Source organism: Saccoglossus kowalevskii, chromosome 4 (genome assembly GCF_978046115.1).
Source record: "Saccoglossus kowalevskii chromosome 4, keSacKowa6.1, whole genome shotgun sequence".
Taxonomy (NCBI): Eukaryota; Metazoa; Hemichordata; class Enteropneusta; family Harrimaniidae; genus Saccoglossus; species Saccoglossus kowalevskii.
The window spans coordinates 39,216,052-39,235,327 of record NC_140644.1 but is presented as its reverse complement, the minus strand read 5'-3'; the positions used below and the strand labels follow the sequence as shown (position 1 = coordinate 39,235,327).

At 37.1% G+C, this 19,276-nt stretch overlaps 1 protein-coding gene across 1 annotated transcript in view; it reads right to left on the bottom strand.

The window, feature by feature from the left end:
- Positions 1-19,276, bottom strand: part of LOC100370825 (adenosine deaminase 2-like) — a 145,943-nt gene that overhangs the window by 116,223 nt on the left and 10,444 nt on the right. The gene's annotated exons all lie outside the window — the stretch shown is intronic.

Genomic DNA, 19,276 nt, shown 5'->3' with positions numbered 1-19,276 from the left:
TAGCTATCACCAAGTTTCTCTAAAGCTTTTCTCGCTTCGGTATTTGTTTTTATAATTTGAATTGCTCTTAGCTTGCCCTTTCCAGCAAATGCGCTGACTGTTTCACACCCAGTGTATGAATGCAGGCCAATAAGTGTCTTGCACATATCCAATCCAATTGATGTAGCTACTTTATCAATATCATTTAAACGTGTACGAATTGCAGTGCCACAATTATTAAACAGGGGAGCACGAATTCGTTTTTTAAATGCTAGACATAATATAAAGACATCAGTGTCTTCAGAGCAGATTGTCACTGCTGAAAATCCTTCTTCGGAAGCATGGGCAGCATGCAGTAATAAACGCCTATCTGCTTCTTCGTGTTGACTAAAGAGGGTTGGAACCTCTAAACACCCACTTCTAGCTAGATATCTTCCAACACTTTTCCAAATGTGTGATGTAAAGTGTCTTTTCCTTCAACTTATAAGTGTACTTTGCCTTTTTCCACTCATTTACGGGGAATTCTATGAGGCTAGTCTTATTGTTTACTTGTTTTAGGAATCGTCTCCACTGCTTTACCATTTGATTTTCGCTGATGTGTTGCAAAAATAATCATTGTTCTTCTCCTCTATAACTCCTTTCGATGTTTTTTTATTGAAATTTAACGATCAGTATCAAAAAGAACATCGATTCTTGTGCTATAAGATCCTTCTTTCAGAACCATGGAATGAATAGAGGCTGCGATATCTCCAAATGTGCCTAGATCATTCCTAACCTTCTGTACCAAGCTCATTCCATCAATCACTGTAGCTGAATTCTCTGGCATATTTTCTGCAGGTGCTACTGTTTTTTGCAGATGTAAGGCTAAGGTGAATTTAGAGGTCTTTCTCAATAAACATTCTGTTGTAGCCAGTGCCCATGGTAGGGGTCCAAGTTCATGTGAAAATGCCTCTCTCATATGTAAACTTCGACTTTAAGCAATGACGATCATTCGGTCAAATAGTGATCTATCTGTTTTGAGCATTATGGATTTTCCAAGCTTTGTACTCTACTCTTTTTGCTCAACTTGTTTCTTTTCATTGGATCATGGGACTTTTTTGTCTGAATCAAGCCTTTCTGTTTGAAGCCCTCCTATGGCATGAACATGATTTATGTCATATTCCAAATCTTCTGGAGACTTCTTTGCTGTCGAGATGCTGACAAGATCTTGATTTTCATCAAAGGGGTTTATCCAATTCTCCAGTACTTCAACAACTGCAGAAACAGCTTTCTCATCTTTATCTATTCGGGGTTTATGTAGTTCACCGTGATGGAAATCAGATCTGTTCACCTGGGTCATCTCCCTCAGTTGACTCAAAAATGAAAAAAAAACACGATATTCAGCTGTTAGGTAAAACCTATTTACAGCTCCTGCTTTTTGGCTGAACTTAGTTGTGCCACCTGTCGTTTCTGTGTCTTTGTTAACTATGACTTCAGTTGTCTGATCGACAGGGATTCGACCAAAAGGATTTTCAGCAGCAAGTTGTACAGAAAAACCACCATCTATAAAATGCTGGTAAACATCTGGATGCGTTACAGGAAGGTTTGTTATTTGTGCATAGTATACTGATATATACCTGGCATAATTGTGTCGATGATAAGCAAAACACCATGGAATCATTTCTCAAATGGAGTAGAGGTGTAATTTCCAATTGCCTTCTCTTGATGCTCTCAGCAATCCTAGTAAGATATCACCAACTATGTCAATGTATGAGAGCCAAAAAAGCTGACATGCTTCCATTATGACATCGCAGATATTGGCCGTGTTGATTCCAGAGTAGCATGGTCTGTTTCAGATCTTCTTGCTCTAGCAGTGCTTCAAAATTATTTTGACAGACATCATTATGTAGAACATCAACTTGCTGAAGTAGCAAATGGACATGATGTATCGTGTCTGGGTTGGTTATTTCAATCCAAGGAATGAAACCTTTCCATACAATACAATACGGAGTAATGCTTCATATATATATTTGTGCATTCTGACTGCTCTATTGTATGTACATCTTTCCATCAAGCACACCGGTCACTGAATACACTCTATACAAAGATCACGTAATCCAGCATCCTGGAATCGTTTGCCTAGTATAGCTAGTAGGGCCAGGCTGGCATGAAATGTACCTAGCCGGAGTATATTTTTTGCATATCTCTCACTAAGTTTCCATACAATTTCTGAAGCTTCAGCATACAATGCCTGATCAAATACTATAACCATGTTTTCCAGGTGTAGTTCATTTCTCATGAGGTCAGATTGGTTCAGTATTTCCAATACTGTAGACATTTCAGTTGCAGCTGCATTAATCGTTGGCAGATAATCTATAACATCTTGAGATACAATGGCCATGTTGCGTGTAGTGATGTTGAAAAAACCTGTTCAGCTTGGAACTGTTTGATCAGTACTGTTTTTCTGTCTTGCAAGTTGCCAGATAAAATTCTTGCATTTGGATAAATGTGCTGCCTGTTTTTGTACCTCTCTGTCGTCCTCTCTAGTGTGCAATGGATGAGATCCAAAACGCTCCCCAGCTACATATATTGGCTTCTCAGCACAAATTGTACGTTGCTTAAATTTCCCAACATCTGGTAGAGAGACCATAGGTAGATGAGGACCATATACTCTAGGCTGTACAGCAATGCCATTCACACGGTGTGTTGTATCAGCCCCTGTCAGAGTTTCTTCGAGTCGGTCTATGTTATCACAGGCAAGTGTTGTGTATATATATTACCGAATGCTATGTGGAAGCACAACTGTTTGGTTTGAAGCAGCGGCTAGTTTCTGCAGACAGATACCTGTGTCATTTTCTTCAACCTGCGTACCTGTTAAGAGTTTGTACAAGTTCGAGATTCCCAGTGAGGGTTTTCACTCCATAAGACAGCATAACATGTTTAGATAGGTTCACTTGACCACAAGTTACAGCATATATAATATCTTGGCTAAATGAATTTATCAACATTTCAACCCTTTGTGATGGACATTTCTGTTCTGGGTACCAGTAAGGAGACCAAGATATAAACGCCCAAGCTCTGTAAGTATAACCAGTGACTCTTCTATAACATCAGATGGGTGGCAAGGCCATGGCTCTGTCCTCTTCATACTTCTAATGGGTGTTCTTATATGTGAAGATGTCAATGTATTTTCTAATTTCTGATGATTTGGATTCCCATAACAACATCTCTTGCTTAACTGAGTGGCATTGCTGTGCAAGGTTATAGATGCTAAGGTTATCAGGAAACATCAGTAATTTACCTTTCTCATCAGAAAAAATGTGTAGTGTGTTTTTAAATTCAGCTCCAGTTTACGATGGACATTTTTGTTGTTGACTCTTTTATGTTAGAGATTCTCTTGGACTTCAAAATATTTATGAGCATTGTTGTCAAACTGTTCAAGGTTGTCAATTCAGTTCTACCATTAGTTCTTCCCTCACATGACTGAACAGTTCAACATATGATTCTCGTTCTACAGTTAAGTAATGTATATCTTCATCTGCTACTTCATCCGATAATTGACTATGTGATGAATGTGGGCGACTTGGATCTCTTGTGTAATCTCCGTAGCAACTACATGTATGGTGGTAATGTACTTCTGCGGCAACTATATCTCTACGAGTAATATATATTTTTGTCATTCTTTTTAATTGCTGTTTTACGAAGTATATGGTCAGCTTTTACCAGTGGCTCCCTTGTTCGTTTTCCTTGTTGGTACTTTTGCTTTTTACAAAAGACACACTCTTTTGTATAAACTCTCGACTCTGAAGATGGTCCCCTGGTTGGTCTCCTCATATGGATGATACTACCATCATCACTTGACACACTATTTAGGGCTTTTCGCTTCCGTGACTCTAGATCCTTCTTCATAGTGAAAATACTTCGACAGTGACTGTGGTAGAATATATGTGGAACCTCTTCTTCATCTTGAAGTGGATCTGCCAACTGTCAAATAGCAGTGTAATTCCTTACTGTGGCAGCGGCAAGTAATGTCAACCAGGAATGCAAGTTCTGGGGACTAGTCAATTGTTCCTGTGGGTTAAAACGTGATGACTTAGTGTGGATGATGCACCTTTGAGGGGCATATTTTTGACCTTCTTCCATTTTTATCAGTCTTAATCGATTTCTTTCTCAAAAACCAGTATCGGCCTGAAAATGTACAAAACATTCCACGTAATATATTATTATGATATCATAAGTTTCTATGAAAGTTCCCTAGCATTACACAATAATCATGTATTTTGATTATCTAATGACATTGTGTTTCTGTCACCAAACTACATCTATTTGTATGTAATATCACATGATATTATTTGATAATCTGGCTGATATGTGCTCATAATGAAAACAATAACATATAAATTCTCCACGTCTTTAGAGTTATTGGCTTAGTACTGTAAAAATATTATATAGAAAATGCAGTCAAATTGAGTGTTCGAAGCACTACATGAGAAAAGCGTTCCACTATACGTTTCAAGTCATGTACATTTGAAATCGTCAAATATTAATATCAACAGTACGTATAAAATTACAGTTATGGTTATATTGAAAAAATCTTAACTCACCCAATTAGTTTCAAATAAGGATATTTAATACGAAATCTTAAAAATAAAAAGTGCCGAGCTCTGCCAAAGAGTGATTGTTATATTACACTGTGCGCGTATGTAAATATTTTTTTTTAATGCACAAGAAAACAGCGAATGCTGTTCGTTATGAAACAGTAACAAAAACTAAATATGTAGTCAATAATCAATTTTCCCCAAAACGCAATTAATGCAATGAAATGAAAAAGATGTTTATTGTAATTTGGGTATAAAGTTGCCATGGTAACAGTATTGACATACAAATACGGAATATATATGCACAAATGTGTGTCCGCATATTAGCATTCACAAAATGTGACATAATTTATCCAAAATATATTGCTATATAATTAAATATATTCTGTATCTGTTTGAAAATAAACGATTACAGCAGATTCGAGCATCTATGGGCTGGGTATATATTTGGCATGGTAACACGAAAAAAGCTACTCATTCCAGGGGGCTATCATATAAATATGATGCCCCTGTGCAGTACCGATGACCTCTATTTTGTAGTCTTGGCTTATGCACTAATTACCAAGGATTAATAGTAAGCGCTAATGGTAAATTCATGGAAGGCCTAAAAAGCAAAAAAATCACCAATTCAAGATGTACATATAAATTATCTTCGTTTTTTTCTTGGGGACATCCCAAAACACCACAGCAATGGGGTTATACGGTGAACTTGGACGTTACCCATTGGAGACTTTTATCGAAAAACAAATGATAAAATAGTTTAATTGTGTAAAGAACTCGTCAAATCCATTACTAAAACTAGCTTTCCAAGAAAATAAAGAATTTAATAGTAAATGGTACACCAATATAGATTCCCTTTAGAATAATATCAACCAGTCTAACCTGGTCGACAGCGATGAAATTCTAACAGCAAGGCAATTAGGACAAATTAACAAAAATATACAAACATCAATCATATCAACTTAGAAAAGTGAATGACATAATGATAATCGATCAAAACAAAATGAAAAATTAAAAAACAATTTTGCTTTTGAAACCTACCTTGTTACCCTGAAAAACATTGAGATGCGCGAAAATTTAACTAAACTTCGCCTGAGTGACCATAATTGAGACTGGCAGACACAAAGGAATACACCTTGCTAATAGATTATGCAACCTTTGTGATCAAAATGAAATAGAAGATGAATATCACCTCATGATGTCATGTAAAAGATATACCCCGAAAGAAATGTCCTATTCGAAATGGCAAAAGCCAAAATCCAAAATATTTTTCACCAAAGACACAATTCATAGCCTTGCTAAACAACAGTGGCTTAACACTCTCTGTAGCAAGGTACCTAAAGAAGTGTTTTGAACTAACAGCAACCCCCGTGACAATCTCCTTTCACTCTTTAGGTTTTTCATTTTGTTTGCTAAGTATACCATTGCCAATCCCTCCGGGGAATGTGTAAGTGTTAATAAAATTATTATTATCACCATACTACGCGATTTTCTAACGCACTGTGTCGAATACACACTCTACTATTACCATTCTACGCGATTTACTAACGTACTGAGTCGAATACAGACTCTACTATTACCATACTGCGTGATTTTCTAACGTACTGAGTCAATACACACTCTACTATTACCATTCTACGTGATTTTCTAACGTACTGAGTCGAATACACACTCTACTATTACCATTCTACGTGATTTTCTAACGCACTGTGTCGAATAAACACTCTACTATTACCATACTTCGTGATTTTCTAACGCACTGTGTCGAATACACACTCTACTATTACCATACTACGCGATTTTCTAACGCACTGTGTCAAATACACACTCTACTATTACCATACTACGTGATTTTCTAATGTACTGTGTCGAATACACACTCTACTATTACCATACTACGCGATTTTCTAACGCACTGTGTCGAATACACATTCTACTATTACCATTCTACGTGATTTTCTAACGCACTGAATCGGATACACACTCTACTATTACCATACTTCGTGATGTTCTAATGTACTGAGTCGAATACACACTATACTACTAACAAACTACGTAATCTTCTAACGCACTGTGTCGAATACACACTCTACTATTACCATACTTCGTGATTTACTAACGTACTGAGTCGAATACACACTCTACTATTACCATTGTACGTGATTTTCTAACGCACTGTGTCGAGTACACACTCTACTATTACCATTCTACGTGATTTACTAATGTACTGAGTCGAATACACACTCTACTATTACCATACTTCGTGATTTACTAACGTACTGAGTCGAATACACACTCTACTATTACCATTGTACGTGATTTTCTAACGCACTGTGTCGAGTACACACTCTACTATTACCATTCTACGTGATTTTCTAACGCACTGAATCGGATACACACTCTACTATTACCATACTTCGTGATGTTCAAATGTACTGAGTCGAATACACACTATACTACATTGTACTAACAAACTACGTGATCTTCTAACGCACTGTGTCGAATACACACTCTACTATTATACTTCGTGATGTTCTAATGTACTGAGTCGAATACACACTATACTACTAACAAACTACGTAATCTTCTAACGCATTGTGTCGAATACACACTCTACTATTACCATACTACGTGATTTTCTAATGTACTGTGTCGAATACACACTATACTACTACCAAACTACGTGATCTTCTAACGCACTGTGTTGAATACACACTCTACTATTACCATACTCCGTGATTTTCTAATGTACTGTGTCGAATACACACTATACTACTACCAAACTACGTGATCTTCTAACGCACTGAGTCGATACACACTCTACTATTACCACACTACGTGATTTTCTAATGTACTGAGTCGAATACACACTCTACTATTACCATTCTACGTGATTTTCTAACCCACTGTGTCGAATACACACTCTACTATTACCATATTTTGTGATTTTCTAACGCACTGTGTCGAATACACACTCTACTATTACCATATACGCGATTTTCTAACGCACTGTGTCGAATACACACTCTACTATTACCATTCTACGTGATTTACTAACGTACTGTGTCGAATACAGAATCTACTATTACCATACTGCGTGATTTTCTAATGTACTGAGTCGAATACACCCTCTACTATTACCATACTACGTGATTTTCTAATGTACTGAGTCGAATACACACTACTATTACCATACTTCGTGATTTTCTAATGTACTGAGTCGAATACACACTCTACTATTACCATACTGCGTGATTTTCTAATGCACTGAGTCGAATACACACTCTACTATTACCATACTACGTGATTTTCTGATGTACTGAGTCGAATACACACTCTACTATTACCATACTTCGTGATTTTCTAATGTACTGAGTCGAATACACACTCTACTATTACCATACTGCGTGATTTTCTAATGCACTGAGTCGAATACACACTCTACTATTACCATACTACGTGATTTTCTGATGTACTGAGTCGAATACACACTCTACTATTACAATACTGCGTGATTTTCTAATGCACTGAGTCGAATACACACTCTACTATTACCATACTACGTGATTTTCTGATGTACTGAGTCGAATACACACTCTACTATTACCATTCTACGTGATTTTCTAACTCACTGTGTCGAATACACACTCTACTATTACCATACTACGCGATTTTCTAACGCACTGTGTCGAATACACACTCTACTATTACCATTCTACGTGATTTACTAACGTACTGAGTCGAATACACAATCTACTATTACCATTGTACGTGATTTTCTAACGCAATGAATCGGATACACACTCTACTATTACCATACTTCGCGATGTTGAAATGTACTGAGTCGAATGCACACTATACTACTAACAAACTACGTGATCTTCTAACGCACTGTGTTGAATACACACTCTACTATTACCATACTCCGTGATTTTCTAATGTACTGTGTCGAATACACACTATACTACTGTAGTATATTGGTCTTATTAGCATATTTCCCGCGCTTGTAGTTCACACATGCGCATTGTACCTGTCGGTTGGTGAAGCCATGTTTTGAATAAAGTAAAGTCTATCGATTGTTCCTGCAAACTTTGGTTTGTTTCATCTCTGCCTTACCACAGGCCACGACATATTTGGCGACGAGGATGGGATTGTGTATTTGGAGAACCGGCACGACTGTTTTTGACATTCTGCAAGTCCGTAAAGTGGTAAAACTTGTCGATAGAAAACTCATCCAGAACTGAACTGTTGGCGCTGTACGTCTATTTTACACGTCCGTACGTTAATTACTAGTATTTGAAATGGCGAGTTCACTGATGGGAACGGTGAGTCAATTTAACCCACAGGAACAGACTTGGGAAGACTACTGTGAAGTGATGGACCAGTTCTTTCACGCAAATTCTATTGATGACAATGATCGAAAACGTGCCGTGTTATTGTCTTCCGTGGGTCCCAAAACGTACGCGTTGATTAAAAATTTGTGCCAGCCAGACGGACCAACCAAAAGCAGCTATGCAGATTTAGTAAAGCTTGTGAAAGCTCACTACACGCCGAAACCAAGTGAAATTGTTGAACGTTATAAGTTTAACTCGCGTGTCCGTAAACCCGGTGAAAGTGTACAATCATACATGGCTGAATTACGTAGACTTTCAGAACACTGCAATTTTGGTACGACCCTTGAAACTATGTTACGTGATCGCTTAGTTTGTGGTATTAATGATCAGACTACACAACGTAAATTACTGATGGAAACAACTTTGTCTTTGGAAAATGCACTAATCAAGGGCAAGTAGCAGAACAATGTTATCGTTGTCTAGGAAATCAATCACCTACCACGTGTTTGCAAATTTCGAAAAGAAATTTGTCACTATTGTAAAAAAGGTGGACACATTAAAGTCGCATGTAAAAAGCTAAAGCGAGTTAAGGCTGCTAATCACATGACTGAATCAGATGGGGAAAGCAGTGATACCCAAACATACCCATATGACAATGTTTTTGGTCACTGTCAGTCCGATGAACTACTTGGGAAGTGTAGCAATTCCAAGTCTGGTGGATACTGTAAAATGACTAATTTTCACTGGGTTTAAATTTCACTGATTTACCATTTCAGGCATATTCAGTGGGTTTTAAATTCACGGTTTTGTCATTTAGATAATGTGTTCTATGCCCAATTTTACATATTCACTGAGTTTTAATTTAGCGCATTTTCCACTCAGCGAAATAAGCTAAATTAAAACCCAGTGAATAATTAACCCCTTTACAGTATACAGTTAATTTAGGGATTGATGGAGTGAACACTAATTTTGAAGTGGATACTGGATGTCCATTTACCTTGCTGAATCAGTCATCGTTTCACAAGTTACAAGATTCACAGTTGCAGGACAGTCCTATTCGTCTGAAAACCTACACTGGTGAACGTGTGAACATTATAGGTCGTAAATATGTGACTGTTCAGTTTGACAATAAGAGTGTTAAGAATTTACCTCTTGATGTAGTTGAGGGAAAGGGTCCCAACCTTGTTGGCAGAAATTGGATTGAACAAGTGCCAATTAATTTAACAAAGGTGTGTACTTCAAGCTTAAGTTCTAATGATAGTGATACTACCACATGTAATTATTTGCGAGTAGTTCTAGATAAGCATGAAAATTTGTTTGATGATTCTCTGGGAAAGTTGCGTGGTTTTGGAGCCAAAATTCATGTTGACAAAACTGTCCAACCTAAATTCTGTAAACCCAGATCCGTAGCCTTTGTACAAAAACAAAAAGATTTCTGCTATAATCACTACTACAACTATACTCACTACTATAAGTGATAAGCACATGGGTACATACCTATTCTTTGAAAAAAACCTGTGGCTGTATATTCTCATAGACTATAAAGGAAAGCTTAACATTTAAGAATAATAATATTACCATAATAACAAAAAGATTCAGGCTCCAGAGGTCATCTAAGCTTACATGGCTAAACTACAATTACTGTAGAATACTTTATTTTAGCTTGGAATTTATTTTCGCTGAAGGGATGATTTCGTGAAAATAAAATCCAGCGAATATACTTTTTTTTCTATATTTCACATTAAACTCATCAAAAATCGGTGAAAATAAGTTCCATGCAAAACGCCCCAAAAGCCTTTTCAGCAAAAATTAATTCCAGCGAAAATAAAGTACCGGTATTCCACAGTATTTAATTTCATGACAATTTTGTTGAAACTGACAGTTTTAAGTTCAGGAAGATCTGGAAGTACTTGTTTGTGAAGCACTATTTTAAAAAATTTGACTCAATGCATGAATGAACAGAATCTTATTTTACCTAAAAAACAATCTTTATTGTGAGAATATACTTTGAATATATTTTGAATTAGCGAAATTACAAATTAGCTAAAATTGTAACGTGAGCGAAAAAGACGAGTCTTACTGTATACATTGTCTTTCAAGAAGCTAACGTCTCTTTTCATATGCACATGTTTATGAACTGACTTACCTTAGAATAGTGGTGTAATTCTTCATGCATCAGTTTCATATGCTATATGTTAATGATATGCAAATTAAGCATCAAGTATTAATATTTTTCTTCACAGATGCCAAATACGGATTCAATTTTTTTTGTTTTTTCAATGTGTTGTGAGCTGCTTTTTTATTTCAATAGTTTCCGCCCCCCACCGAATATAATAATACAAACAGATTTGGGACTATACAGATTGTAACATTTGTCATGCCAATATTTGTTGTACAAGTTCACAGTATATATAATTGAGTGCACCAGTTAAGTGAATATATTGTAGAAAAGCACAATGTGTTTTGATATTGTCTGGGCTGTGTAGGTAATTGTACAATCTGATGCTGAGGCATTGATTGGTTCTTGTCACTAGATGCACGTCTCCTGTACCTATAATAGGCCATTATACACCCAAGTAAAGTCTCAAGGGATCAGCAGCCAATCACAGCCAATCACAACTTGTGATGACAAATCCTGAGAGCTGCCTGAGTGGAAGCATGTATACTTGGCAGAATTTGATACTGTCAACAAACCAGCTGTACTCTGATTGGTGTGAGTGTTAGGGTTGGGTAGCCAATCAGCTACAATCTTGTGAAGAGCTTGAAAGCTATTACTCTATACATGCCTGCATTCTATTATCTCACACCTGTGTATGAAATACTACAGTCTTTCCTGCAATTTCATGTCAAAACATTTGGTCAATAATTTTTTTTTTGTAATTTAAAGATTTTGTATTGACAGATACTAAAAGTAGTTGCATTTAAACAAATGTTGATGTACTTGTTTTGTATGTGCTTGTTATACATACAGTCTTGTTAAAATTTAGCGTTAAGCATTTACTTCTGTATGGTGTTATAAAAATTAGTTTTGTGAAACAAAATGTAATTTTTAGCTAAGGGTAGAGGAATGTAGTATATTGGTCTTATTAGCATATTTCCCGCGCTTGTAGTTCACACATGCGCATTGTACCTGTCGGTTGGTGAAGCCATGTTTTGAATAAAGTTAAGTCTATCGATTGTTCCTGCAAACTTTGGTTTGTTTCATCTCTGCCTTACCACAGGCCACGACAACTACTACCAAACTACGTGATCTTCTAACGCACTGTGTCGAATACACACTCTACTATTATACTTCGTGATGTTCTAATGTACTGAGTCGAATACACACTATACTACTAACAAACTACGTAATCTTCTAACGCACTGTGTCGAATACACACTCTACTATTACCATACTCCGTGATTTTCTAATGTACTGTGTCGAATACACACTATACTACTACCAAACTACGTGATCTTCTAACGTACTGTCTCGAATACACACTCTACTGTTTCCATTCTACGTGATTTTCTAACGCACTGAGTCGATACACACTCTACTATTACCATACTACGTGATTTTCTAATGTACTGAGTCGAATACACACTATACTACTAACAAACTACGTAATCTTCTAACGCACTGTGTCGAATACACACTCTACTATTACCATACTCCGTGATTTTCTAATGTACTGTGTCGAATACACACTATACTACTACCAAACTACGTGATCTTCTAACGTACTGTCTCGAATACACACTCTACTGTTTCCATTCTACGTGATTTTCTAACGCACTGAGTCGATACACACTCTACTATTACCATACTACGTGATTTTCTAATGTACTGAGTCGAATACACACTCTACTATTACCATTCTACGTGATTTTCTAACGCAATGTGTCGAATAAACACTCTACTATTACCATACTTCGTGATTTTCTAACGCACTGTGTCGAATACACACTCTACTATTACCATACTACGCGATTTTCTAATGTACTGAGTCGAATACACACTCTACTATTACCATACTACGTGATTTTCTAATGTACTGAGTCGAATACACACTCTACTATTACCATACTTCGTGATTTTCTAATGTACCGAGTCGAATATACACTCTACTATTACCATTCTACGTGATTTTCTAACGCACTGTGTCGAATACACACTCTACTATTACCATACTACGCGATTTTCTAACGCACTCTGTCGAATACACTCTACTATTACCATTCTACGTGATTTACTAACGTACTGAGTCGAATACACACTCTACTATTACCATTCTACATGATTTTCTAACGCACTGAATCGGATACACACTCTACTATTACCATACTTCGTGATGTTCTAATGTACTGAGTCGAATACACACTATACTACTAACAAACTACGTAATCTTCTAACGCACTGTGTCGAATACACACTACTATTACCATACTCCGTGATTTTCTAATGTACTGTGTCGAATGCACACTATACTACTACCAATCTACGTGATCTTCTAACGCACTGTGTTGAATACACACTCTACTATTACCATACTCCGTGATTTTCTAATGTACTGTGTCGAATACACACTACACTACTACCAAACTACGTGATCTTCTAACGCACTGTGTCGAATACACACTCTACTATTATACTTCGTGATGTTCTAATGTACTGAGTCGAATACACACTATAATACTAACAAACTACGTAATCTTCTAACGCACTGTGTCGAATACACACTCTACTATTACCATACTCTGTGATTTTCTAATGTACTGTGTCGAATACACACTATACTACTACCAAACTACGTGATCTTCTAACGTACTGTCTCGAATACACACTCTACTGTTTCCATTCTACGTGATTTTCTAACGCACTGAGTCGAATACACACTCTACTATTACCATACTTCGTGATTTTCTAATGTACTGAGTCGAATACACACTATACTACTACCTAACTACGTGATCTTCTAACGCACTGTGTTGAATACACACTCTACTATTACCATACTTCGTGATTTTCTGATGTACTGAGTCGAATACACACTATACTACTACCTAACTACGTGATCTTCTAACGCACTATGTTGAATACACACTCTACTATTACCATACTTCGTGATTTTATAATGTACTGAGTCGAATACACACTATACTACTACCTAACTACGTGATCTTCTAACGCACTGTGTTGAATACACACTCTACTATTACCATACTTCGTGATTGTCTGATGTACTGAGTCGAGTACACACTCTACTATTGCCATACTACGTGATTTTCTAACGCACTGAGTCGAATACACTCTCTACTATTACCATACTTCGTGATTTTCTAATGTACTGAGTCGAATACACACTATACTACTACCTAACTACGTGATCTTCTAACGCACTGTGTTGAATACACACTCTACTATTACCATAGTGATACTTCGTGATTTTCTGATGTACTGAGTCGAATACACACTCTACTATTACCATACTTCGTGATTTTCTAATGTACTGAGTCGAATCATGGAGCTAAAAAAAGAAGGAGATCGAACAGATTGTAATCCTACTTGAGTCCTTTGTTTTAAGCTGATTAGTTTATTGTTCGCGTTTGCCTTTCATCTCCGTGATCGCGGCCGGCGTTAAACAATGAATAATTAATGAGCGTCCTCCTCGCATCAGTGACCTGAACTTTGAGAGCTGCGCAGTTGGTGCCGAAGTTCACCAAACATGCGCGATTTCCAATTTTAAGTTTTTCAGCAACCATGTTGGATGGTGACGTTCGAATCATGGAAATCGCACGATTAATGCGTCAGTTACAATAATTTTCGTTATTTTCTTACTGCGAAAACATCGTTCGAAAAAAATCGATTTTCTAGCGTGATATTAGGTCCCGGAAAATAATTCTTGGATAAAAAGAGAGTAGATTTCGCATACTTGTTGACAATGTGTAGATGACTTGTTACTTCGAGTGGCCAAACGCAGCGTCACACTTTCCATTTCCGCTTGTTGGTTCGTTTCCTGTTTATGTCTCCCGTGGGTCCTCATAGTTATTGCTGCACTCAGCTGAGCAACACGTTAAACTTGAGCTCTTGTCAATCTGTAATTTCTCGTGATAATCTTAACTCCGGTCGGTAAAAAACAGTTCAAACGAAAGGATTTCTGCTGTACATCATTTCTAGGTAGGTTACACGATTACTATTATATGGCCAAGTCTGCAATTCTCTTTTTACTTCGATGTATTTGTACACGAATTCGCCATCGTGTTTGTTTATGTCGAGTGCTAACATCCCCGGGGTTTCCTATTCGCCGCACTCGGTATAACGTGTTGACATCGCCGCCATTTTGAAATTGTGTTTATTTGTTGCATGCTCGGAAATTGCCGAAACTGTCCGAATGGAACCCGAACGCCCCTCATTAAATATTCATGGTTGTTTATTGGCTTAAAATTATCGGAACGCCGTGTTTGCTGAGTAAACAGCGGCAACGGTCATTTAAACAATAGCTTCAAAGGCAGTTCGATCTCCTTCTTTTTTTAGCTCCATGGTCGAATACACACTCTTACCATTCTACGTGATTTTCTAACGCACTGAGTCGAATTCACACTCTACTATTACCATACTTCGTGATTTTCTTATGTACTGAGTCCAATACACACTCAACTATTACCATAGTTCGTGATTTTCTAACGCACTGAGTCGAATTCACAATCTACTATTACCATAGTTCGTGATTTTCTTACGCACTGAGTCGAATAAACACTCTACTATTACCATACTTCGTGATTTTCTAATGTACTGAGTCGAATACTGTCGCATACGACTTATTTACCACTTCCGTGTCACTGAGAATGTTCTAGAACCGTACTGTGTCTGGGTGGAATATTCTAGATTTTTTTTGGAAACTGGTTGAATAGGTAATATAACACTGTAGGAGGCAATAGAAGGTAATGGAACATTCTAGAAATTTGTAGAAAGTTCCAGACTCATTATGTATGCTGATGTAATGGTCTATTTATAGACAGTGGGGGGGGGGTATATATAGGGGAGTTGTTCAGCACTGAGATCAGATCGGAGATCTCGTTGAATTGTATTGGAGTTTAAGTATCTAGTTATTGGAGTAGTGGAGTTTAACCGCGTTATTGTACTTGATGTTTGCAGAGTATAATAATACCAGTACCAGTTGAAACCTCATCTTTTGGCTCCGTGTTCGTATGTTATCATCGCCGTCAGGGAAGTCTTTCTGTTACTGTTGCTATTTTGGTATTTGAACCATCACACCTGTACTATACCAATTACGGTAATATTACGTTGCGTGTGACAAATACACACTATACTACTACCAAACTACGTGATCTTCTAACGCACTGTGTTGAATACACACTCTACTATTACCATACTTCGTGATTTTCTAATGTACTGAGTCGAATACACACTATACTACTACCTAACTACGTGATATTCTAACGCACTGTGTTGAATACACACTCTACTATTACCATACTTCGTGATTGTCTGATGTACTGAGTCGAATACACACTCTACTATTGCCATACTACGTGATTTTCTAACGCACTGAGTCGAATACACTCTCTACTATTACCATACTTAGTGATTTTCTAATGTACTGAGTCGAATACACACTATACTACTACCTAACTACGTGATCTTCTAACTCACTGTGTTGAATACACACTCTACTATTACCATACTTCGTGATTTTCTGATGTACTGAATCGAATACACACTATACTACTACCAAACTACGTGATCTTCTAACGCACTGTGTTGAATACACACTCTACTATTACCATACTTCGTGATTTTATAATGTACTGAGTCGAATACACACTATACTACTATCAAACTACGTGATTTTCTAACGCACTGTGTCCAATATACACTGTACTATTACCATACTACGTGATTTTCTAACGCGCTGAGTCAAATACACACTCTTACCATACTACGTGATTTTCTAACGCACTGAGTCGAATACACACTCTACTATTACCATACTTCGTGATTTTCTAATGTACTGAGTCGAATACACACTCTTACCATTCTACATGATTTTCTAACGCACTGAGTCGAATTCACACTCTACTATTACTATACTTCGTGATTTTATAATGTACTGAGTCGAATACACACTATACTACTATCAAACTACGTGATTTTCTAACGCAATCTGTCCAATATACACTGTACTATTACCATTCTACGTGATTTTCTAACGCACTGTGTCGAATACACACTATACTACTACCAAACTACGTGATCTTCTAACGTACTGTCTCGAATACACACTCTACTGTTTCCATTCTACGTGATTTTCTAACGCACTGAGTCGAATACACACTCTACTATTACCATACTTCGTGATTTTCTAATGTACTGAGTCGAATACTGTCGCATACGACTTATTTACCACTTCCGTGTCACTGAGAATGTTCTAGAACCGTACTGTGTCTGGGTGGAATATTCTAGATTTTTTTTGGAAACTGGTTGAATAGGTAATATAACACTGTAGGAGGCAATAGAAGGTAATGGAACATTCTAGAAATTTGTAGTAAGTTCCAGACTCATTATGTATGCTGATGTAATGGTCTATTTATAGACAGTGGGGGGGGGGTATATATAGGGGAGTTGTTCAGCACTGAGATCAGATCGGAGATCTCGTTGAATTGTATTGGAGTTTAAGTATCTAGTTATTGGAGTAGTGGAGTTTAACCGCGTTATTGTACTTGATGTTTGCAGAGTATAATAATACCAGTACCAGTACCAGTTGAAACCTCATCTTTTGGCTCCGTGTTCGTATGTTATCATCGCCACCAGGGAAGTCTTTCTGTTACTGTTGCCATTTTGGTATTTGAACCATCACACCTGTACTATACCAATTACGGTAATATTACGTTGCGTGTGACAAATACACACTATACTACTACCAAACTACGTGATCTTCTAACGCACTGTGTTGAATACACACTCTACTATTACCATACTTCGTGATTTTATAATGTACTGAGTCGAATACACACTATACTACTACCAAACTACGTGATTTTCTAACGCACTGTGTTGAATACACACTCTACTATTACCATACTTCGTGATTTTATAATGTACTGAGTCGAATACACACTATACTACTACCTAACTACGTGATCTTCTAACGCACTGTGTTGAATACACACTCTACTATTACCATACTTCGTGATTTTATAATGTACTGAGTCGAATACACACTCTACTATTGCCATACTACGTGATTTTCTAATGCACTGAGTCGAATACACTCTCTACTATTACCATACTTCGTGATTTTCTAATGTACTGAGTCGAATACACACTATACTATTACCATACTTCGTGATTTTCTAACGCACTGAGTCAAATACACACTATACTACTACCAAACTACGTGATGTTCTAACGCACTGAGTCGAATACACACTCTACTATTACCATACTTCGTGATTTTCCAATGTACTGAGTCGAATACACACTCTTACCATTCTACGTGATTTTCTAACGCACTGAGTCGAATACACACTCTACTATTACCATACTTCGTGATTTTCTAATGTACTGAGTCGAATACACACTCTTACCATTCTACATGATTTTCTAACGCACTGAGTCGAATTCACACTCTACTATTACCATACTTCGTGATTTTATAATGTACTGAGTCGAATACACACTATACTACTATCAAACTACGTGATTTTCTAACGCACTGTGTCCAATATACACTGTACTATTACCATTCTACGTGATTTTCTAACGCACTGTCTCGAATACACACTCTACTGTTTCCATTCTACGTGATTTTCTAACGCACTGAGTCGAATACACACTCTACTATTACCATACTTCGTGATTTTCTAATGTACTGAGTCGAATACTGTCGCATACGACTTATTTACCACTTCCGTGTCACTGAGAATGTTCTAGAACCGTACTGTGTCTGGGTGGAATATTCTAGATTTCTTTTGGAAACTGGTTGAATAGGTAATATAACACTGTAGGAGGCAATAGAAGGTAATGGAACATTCTAGAAATTTGTAGTAAGTTCCAGACTCATTATGTATGCTGATGTAATGGTCTATTTATAGACAGTGGGGGGGTATATATAGGGGAGTTGTTCAGCACTGAGATCAGATCGGAGATCTCGTTGAATTGTATTGGAGTTTAAGTATCTAGTTATTGGAGTAGTGGAGTTTAACCGCGTTATTGTACTTGATGTTTGCAGAGTATAATAATACCAGTACCAGTACCAGTTGAAACCTCATCTTTTGGCTCCGTGTTCGTATGTTATCATCGCCACCAGGGAAGTCTTTCTGTTACTGTTGCCATTTTGGTATTTGAACCATCACACCTGTACTATACCAATTACGGTAATA